The sequence below is a fragment of the Gymnogyps californianus genome, chromosome 1, assembly GCF_018139145.2.
Source record: "Gymnogyps californianus isolate 813 chromosome 1, ASM1813914v2, whole genome shotgun sequence".
NCBI lineage: Eukaryota > Metazoa > Chordata > Aves > Accipitriformes > Cathartidae > Gymnogyps > Gymnogyps californianus.
Window position 1 is genome coordinate 53,153,289 of NC_059471.1, and position 9,246 is coordinate 53,162,534.

Consider the following 9,246-nt stretch of genomic DNA (forward strand, 5'->3'; position numbering starts at 1 on the left):
TCGCTATACAAACCCAGCACAGTCAGTCTTAATATTTATCTTCAGAAAGAGAAAGGGGTATAAAAGTGGCCATGTGACTGGTTAAGAAAAAGATCAATCAAAATAACACACAGTATTTCGTGCAGCCCTGAAAAGGCAAGACTTTGTCAATACATAAAGACACTGAAACACTAAGTAAGTATAAATGGTCTCAATTTTATATTCTTTTTTCTCTCTCAAAATTATTTAAATAGCATTGGATGGAACATCCTACTACTGACAGAAAAAAAGGAAGACAAAATATATCTATATTAACCATATCCAGTGGATATGATCAAGCATTGTACCCTTAAAAGCAAATTGTAATCTTTTGTTTGCCTGTTTGCCAGAGTTCTCAGTTTTTTCTTGATTCAACTTTGTAAAAAAATTGTAGACACGTACTATAGACACACATATGTTGCCCAGAGAGCTTGTGGAGTCTCCATCCTTGGAGATATTCAAAAGCCGTCTGGTCATGTTCCTGGACTGCCTGCTCTAGGTGGCCCTGTCTGAGCAGAGGAGGTGGACAAGATGACCTCCAGAGGTTCCTTCCAACCTCAGCCATGCTGTGATTCTGTGATATATTGGTGGTCATATGTGTGTGGGTATGTATAGATATTAATATATCCGTACATATTTATTCATCTGTTTAGGGAACACCTGCTAAAACATAGTGTATCAGTTACTGGAGGTCACCAAGACAACATTTTCCAGTTTCCAAAGGAATACATTGCAATAAAGATAAAACTTTCTGAGTATATGTTTTGATGTATATTTTCTAATTTCAGTCCTTGTTGATTATATTTTTCTGAACATATTTATTACGCCTGCACTTGGGTAAATTAGGCAGATTTTAGTGACAACTTGTTATGACTCCCTGCTCTTAGAAGAGGATAATTCTAAAACTCTGTTTTACAACTAGTTTTGAGCAGGGTAGCTGATTTTTACTCTCTTTCCCTGACATTTAATTTTCTTAAGAGAGCTTAAGACACCAGCGTCCATTGTTCTATGGAACTGTAGGTTAAGAAGCTAACAATTGTCATACAGTATCAACACAGGAGAGTCCACCTAGTTTAGATTCCTGTCCTTGACAGTAATTACGATCAGTATTTTACAAAAATAGTGCAAGAAGTTGTAAGCTTTGCCGGTAAAAAATTGATGTATCGTACTGGGTCTGGCTGGGATGGAGTTAATTTTCTTCATAGCAGCCCACATGGTGCCATTTTAGATTAGTGATCAAAACAGTGTTGATAACACACCTATGTTTTAGCTATTGCTGAACAGTGCCTGCACAGCATCAAGAACTTCTCTGTTTCACACTCTCCCTGCCCCCACAGGGAGTTGGCTAGGAGTGGGCAAGAGGCTGGTGTGGGACACAGCTGGGACAGCTGACCCAGATCGACTAAAGGGGTATTCAATACCATATAACATCACGCTTAGCAATAAAATAGGGGAAAGAGGGAAGGTCTGGAGCGCGGGTAGTTTTTCTAAGGTAGGCATTGCTTGGAGACTGGCTGGGCATTGGTCTGCTAGTGGGAGATGGTGAGTGATTGCCTCTGCATCACTTGTTTTGCTTTGTTTTGTTTCTCTTTACTTATTGAACTTTCTTTATTTTCACCCATGAGTTTTTCTTGCTTTTGTCCTTCCAGTTCTCTCCCTCATCCCACTGATCATCTCCATTCCAAAACTCTTGGCTATTTTAACAGTTCAACTCAATTTTTGCATTATCCATATAACATTTAACTCTAGAGTCTTGATAAACATATTGCTCAAGGGCTACCAAGTTATAATGAGTTCCCTGTACTAACCAGGCATTATTAAAAAGTGTTTCCATCACCAACTTTTCTGTTTTTCAGTGTAATTGAGTGAGAGTTTGTTATTGTGCTAGAAAACGGGGTACAAGGATGGGTTTCACAAAGAAACCTCAATAACATTTCAAGATTTTTTTTTTCCCTGAGCATTTCAGCTTTTATTCCATAAACAGTGGCCAAAGCAGAATACAGAATCCAAACAACGACAAATATCTGCTCTTTCATATCCCCCTTGGAAGCCTAGTCTTTTGACAACTTGCAAGTCCTGAGATGATGAAAGGTGACTTCATTTGACTACTTTTCTACTCAAAATGGGCATGTCAAATTTCATGAGATAAAGAGCTCCCAGCGGTTTAGAAAGGGAATGCCTCAAGGCTGCTTAGAAACCTGTGGCAACATGATGGCAATACAGTAATAACGTGCTGTTTGGTATAAAGATTTTCTTGGGCTCCACAGGGTAGAGTAACGAACACATCTGTTGACATGGCTTTTCTCTCCTTCTTTCAGGAATGGGAAGAAAATATGCTTACTAAGATATCTTTTGAAATAAAATATCAAATTTCTTTTTTGAGTCTCTCTTGACTAGTGATTTTCACAGCCTTTTTCAACAGTGTTTTTTAAATGTTTCTTTAAACATCATGGAGGTCATCTCACCCATTTATATATATGTTACAATGCTTAGAGTGATTTGATAATGATGAACGATTAAAATACTGTGATTTGGATCTGGTTTCGAAAAAAAGGGAGAGGAAAAGCCACAGTAAAAGCATAAAAACCTACCAAACAAAAAAACTTACTATGTAAAACTAACAAGTAATGGCAACACAGAGGGAAAGTCATTTTCTCTGAGTGGTATCCTGACGTGCAGTTTAATATAGCAAGGCAGCACTACTCAGAATATGGCAACATATTCAAATCCAAGAGATTGTCTTCCTGAGGAAATCCTGTGCATGATAAGGCACAGACTCATTTGTACAAACACTTCTGTATCTGTGATACTGATATCACAAATACAACCAAAATCACTGGCCTGTGGCATCCGCTTATTACTGAAGAGGAAAAAGAAACTTGAAAAAATTTTTTTTTTTGAGAACATCGAAAGTACTGAGAACATGCATTTACAGGTCTTTTCCTTTTACAGGAATACAGCCCATTAATTTTTTTCTGGAAATTAGTACAGCAGTTGGGGAGATTTTAAAGATAAAATCAGTGTACTAAGAGAAACTGGACATCTAGACAGGCTCCCACTGAGCAGCAGTCGTTTACTGTGCTATACACAGGAGAGCAGCTTGACAGTCTGAATCACCCAGCCCTGACTGCAGAGGGATTTTCACTGTAACTCCTCAGGGGTCTTCCACAGTTCTACACTATATGGTCAACCTCAAGAAGGTAATAAAGTTAGAAGTGATAAGGAACACACAAGTAAGGTGGATCAGGGTCAGGAATAACAAAACAAAGAGAAGTCATGATTCTTAAAATGTCATCCCTCTCTTTCCTCCCCTCCTTCTTCTTAACAGTGATTCCTTGTATGAACTGGCAAACACTTTCAGCTATTTCCAAGTAACACAAAAAAAAAAAAAAAAAGAAAAAAGAAAAGAGACTTGGGCCAAGGTTCCTTGGCTAAGCTTGTAAGCCCCCTCTGCATTGACACCTAAAATTTTCATACATAAAATGGTAGCCTGAAAACTACCAGATTTACTCATAAGAAAAAAAAAAAAAAGGAAAACAAAAAAACCCTTAGTTAAACGATAATTTTGAAATGGCTTTAGATGTAAAATACAGGTCATAAAAAAAAATGTACTGTGCACTTCCCAGAAGAAATAAGAAAGTATGGTTTCTGTTCCCAATTGTTTTTCATCTCCTTGCTATAATTATGCAAACTTTTCAAGGAGAAAATGAGAGAAGGGGATTAGAAAAATAATTCAGAAAATGTGACATAACACAAACATTTTAGCTCAGATTATTGCTGTATTTCTGAGAAAGGCAGTTGCAGAGGAATTCCACAAATGAAAATGAAATCTGTATATTGCATTACATCACAATGTGTTTGTTTCTCTGTATATTCAATATGAACAAAAAATGAGGAACATTCAGAGTGTCTGCAGGAGAAATGGAGTTGTAGATAGCATCCTTACTGAAGTAAAAAGACGAGCATATGACTACACTTCTGACTGTAGCAAAATTGGGAGGATACAATCCCATCACTCCTATTTAGTTTAAATATTGCTGCTGTTTCTTCCTCATAAATGCTACAAACCCAATTTTATATGTCTCAGAGAAACTGAAAAACAGAGTTTACTGTTTTATTTTCTGTTCATTCTGGAAGCTTAAAAAAAAAAACCCTGAAGATAATGAGCATTTTATTTCAAAACTTGATATCTTATAATTTCCTAACTTCAGAAAAAAAAATGCAGTATGTCATTGGAATACAAAACAATAAAAAAGTAATAAAAACATAGAAATGGAAATCACAGGCATAGAGCACTGAGACTTTTTTCTGATAAAGCTTCAGAAATCCCAGTACTAGCGAACAGACTCTGGTTGCCACAGAAGTTGTCAGTATTCTGGAAAAACTGCAGCTGTACTTTGAGTCCCACAGACAGCTAACTTCTGACAGCTGTGAATGGTTCTTTGTAAATGTAGACTTCTCTCTTTGACTCAAAGCTGAGCTTCTGGAAAAGCTCCAAAACAGCCACTCTTGTGTGGCTGAAAAATGGTCTAAATGCATGCTAGGAGATGGCATGGCAGACTAGGCATATCTAAATGTGCGTAAAATCTGCCCATGCTCTATCTTTCTTTCCCTATATAAGGATTGTAAGTTGTCTGTTTTGCACTTCCTGTGTACTTAAAACTGAGGAACATCAGTAGGCAAAAGGAGTACCATAGAAATGCAGGGTCAAAACCACATTGCAGCAGAGTGCTATTGAGTTAATGTAAACGATAACTTAGGTTTCAAGTATTCAAGCACTCTGTCAGAAAAATAACCTCAAAATGTTTAAAGATGTTAGAAACAAAAATTACTTTTTTAACAGTATGATCAACTCAGCTGAAATAGAATTTGTTTCAACAGTATCTTTTCAATCATTATTTATTCAATCATCTCAATTAAAATTGGTGAGATTTCAACTGTTTTCTTGGTAAGGAATGTATTTAAAAAACTGTCCTTTATCCTGAATTTTCCTTTTTTAACCCCAAAACCTTTCAGCTTAGGAAGCCTATTGATCATATGCTCTGATTTATTTTTCCCTATCTTGGGAATGACACACTTAGAGCATTCTTAGCAATGACTATGATGCTGCCACCTCAGACATCATTTAGGCAATCTGCCCACCCAGATTCTCCAAGGTATTTAGACACTGAACTTTTGCTGATTCCAAACATGTTTTCAAAAGCTGTTAGATGCATAACTGTGGTCCTCAGTGGTCCTTAGCTCCTTTTCAAATGCCTCCACTTTATCTAGATTCATTGTCACAAAATGGCATGTGATATTCCACTTGCAATTACTACAGATATATTCAATCCTTTATTGTATGTAACTTACAGAATTATGAAAATACCCAAACTCACTAAGCATGCACCTCTATATGATGCATGTGTGAAAATCTCATCTAAAAGGGCAGATTCTGCTTTACTGTTACGGGGTCAAATTAGTAGCGGAGAGTGTAGAAAAATTATGCCTATATTCACATACTCTGCATGTAAGCAAAGAGCAAATGCAGCCACTGTGTCTTGGGGAACTGTTTGATCACTTTTCCTCTGTAGTTGTGTGGTATCTTAAAGAAGGCAGATGAGTGAGGAATGATGCATTACTACTGGTAGCAAGGTACATCCCCAAAAAAAGACAGTTATACTTGTAAATAAAATATGGGAGAGTTATACATAGGAGATAGATATTTATATGCTCTCCTATACACACATGCAGACACACACACACACACACACATATGCATATAGGAGAGTTACACCTCTAGGACCTTCATATGCACTCTGCCATCTGTGAGACACTCCTCTTCATGTTTCTCTTGAACTGATGTTGCAAGCATTTTCCTCCCTTATCACGCAGATATATCACTTTTCAGTGGAGAAGAACCTTATTCAGGGGTCAGACTCACCTTAAAAATCTTTGGGAGAAGCAGATTCAATACTGTCTTTGAAATAGGAAGTGACCATAGGCTATATGAAACAAAGGCAAGTGTATGTATTTGCCCTTGTATTGTTACTTTCTCATATCTGCAATATAGAAAATAATGAAAGAGAATAGGAGGGTATACCCCAGAAAAAAATGCATTTAAGAATTAAAATCATCCTGCTTTACTACAATTCATTGAGAAAACACTTACAGTATTTTTCAGCATGTAGTAGGTATGTACTCAGAATTTTTCAGTACGTATTAACTAGCTAATTTCAAAGAACTAAATTATCCTCATCACAAAGTTAATTCACAGAAAGATAGAAAATTCCATGCTGTGAAACTGAATTCTGAAGTCTTATTCAGTTAAAAGTTTTGGCAATTATAGCCTGGCACATTTACCTATTCTGGCATTTTAATGGAGAGCATCTTGCAAAACAAGTGATCAGCTGGAAACATATAATGCCACACAGTAGACTTCATCCGGATCTCAAAGTTCATCTCACATTAATCTTTAGAGTCTCTGGAATTGGTTTCTATTTACATGAGAATATTCAAGAGTCTGGTAATTATGATCATTTATTCTCCACTGAAAAAGTAAGATAGGCATGTGGGGTGGAAGGAAAGAAAATAATATCTGCGCATTATATTCTGATAGAACTGAAGAGGATTTTTCCCTTGATTGCAAAGTTATCTTTTCCAGATCTTTGTAAACTCTGTGCTGTTTACAAATATATTTTTAAATGTGAAAATGTAACTGCAAGCATTGACCTTCACTTATTAAGTCATTTCACATCTTTGGTGAAAAAATCACCAAAGGAAACTATAACTTTTTGAAACAGTGTTCTCAGTGTGTGGAGGATCTAGCTAACATTGATAACTGTTATGCTGAGCATTGCAGCTTTATACAGCTCTTTTTATATTGGTTAATTTAAATCACTGAAAAAGTAACCCTGCTCTTGTTCGTTTACAGTTTGAAAAGGTCATGCCAAACTACTATATGAACAAAATGAATAGTACAAACAGTCAGTGACTAAACAGGCATTCCTGGAGTGGAATGCCAGGCTAAGGCGGCTCAGATCATTTGGAAGATTATTAACTGACTACTATAAATGAAAAAAGGATGTGTAAACAAGCCAAATGAAACAGAGCAAAAATATTAAAGGTTTAGCTCCATAAATGGCTTAATAAAATATAAAAGCTTAGCCTGCTACACTCAGAGCTTCCTCTGACTGGGAAGAACTGATTTTGAAACCTGTCAGTTTGAAGAGACTGTTAAACTCATGTTATCAAGTTCCTTGGTCAAAATTTCTTATCACTAAACTTCTGTATGAAAGGAGTAGTCTCACCACATTTTACAATAAAATAACGTGTTGTGAGGTGTATACTCTTCCTGGAACGTTCCTTGAACAACGTATTTGGGACAGCTGAGCCAAATACTCTGTTTTTAATGATCTGTAAAACCAATAATCTGGTATGAAATTACACTGGTGTTCAGAGACACAGAGTTGGAAAGAAAAAAATAAAGGAAAAAAAACCAAGATTTTAACTTAAACATAGAAAAAATATTTTCTATAATTAAATAAATATAGGATTTGTGGCAGAATCAAGTCATATTAGATGTTTTATAAAGAAACCAGAACAACGCCACAATCAACAGACTAGCAACGACAGAATAACAAGAAGAAACAAAGTAAAATCCCTGTTAGCAGTTTTCAGAATATTGTAAGGTATCAAAAAAATCCCCAGAATTCTCCAGGCAAAGCTCCTTGATATTAACTTATAGCATTTAGACTGAAAATGCTGTGGGCTGGTACTAAAGCCAATGCCTTCATATGGCAGTTGTTTTTAACTGCTTTTCAAAAAACAGTTTTATACCTGATAAAAATGTAGAGCTAACCTAACATTAGGTATTTCCAGAATCCTCAGTATCAGTATAAGTGTCATTATCTGGTATTAGTATCAGTATAAGTGCCATTATCTGGTTAAGTTGTTGATGGTTGAGGTCAGGACAAGGTAGCTGTGATGAGTCATAATATTAAGGCTGAAGAGAGGAAATACTCCTCACTCTCTGAATTGGTATAAGCATTATAATGGCTATTACTTTCTTGTTGGAGCATATATGTTGAAGGATATGACAAGGAAAGACCTCTTACAAGACCTTTCTGTGGTAGATATTAGGATGTAGATGATACATGCGAGTATGGCATGTCACTCATGCTAAAGAGCTTTTAAAATATTTGACAGGAGATGGCTTCTGATTCTCCATGATTCTCCAAAACCAAATGGACTGCAGAGAAGTTAGTAGGTCAGAAAACAGCGCTGGAAAATACTCAGCAGAGCAATGGAGAGATTTGAAGTCATGAGTTGTTTTTAAGACCTACAACATCTCAGCAACCAACTGTGAATTTCTCATGTGCACTGTTTTTCTTTGGGGAGATGTGAAGGGGGAATGTAAGGCTAATAAACTCTTGAACAGGCTTGTACTGAATTATAACACATTATGGAACATTTTAGTATAGGTTAATAATAAAAATTTCTGTTAGCAGTCTCAGTCAAACGTAATTTTTGTCTGCATCAGAATCTTTTGTCCCTCAGATTTGTTAATTCATCTGTTTTATGATTAAAGACTTCCCGCAGACACAACTTCAAACTCAGATTTCTCATTACTAACCTTTAAAGAACATAACTTAACAGTGTAGATCTTTCATGTAAGCTGCTTCTCTTAATTTCCAGAACTGAGGTTAGCAGCATAGATGCTTACTCATTTTTAGTGAGTTTTGGCACAGCCAAAAATAGATTCTTGAACTTGAGTTTCTCCCATCTAGCTTTCAGCACTTAAATGAGCCTTTAAATTATCTTAGATCCCTACTTTCCCTGAGGGACAAAGGGACATAGTCAACTGAAAGAAATAGCTGTCTTGAGAGGGTGATTCAGTTCTTAAGGAGGCTTTTAACACCTGTTTATCATTAAATACAGAGGCAGCCTAGAACAAATAAGCCTCCGTTAAAGCAAGCTCCAGTACCTATTTGCTGTGCTCAAATTTTTCCACTAAGAACAGCTAGTCTCCCACAGGAGCGATTTCTGGCGTCTTCAAGGTTAGGTGTCACAGAAGGGCTCTTCTGAGCGGAACTGTTTTGAATTACATTCCAATTTACCTGAAGTCCATCTCAACCCCTTTTAGTATGCAAGTCCCTGAACTTATCCACAGGTTTAACTCAAGTTATTATTTAATGTATTTCTTAGTTCATTGAAGTTTTAACTACGTAATCTGTTGTTACCAACATA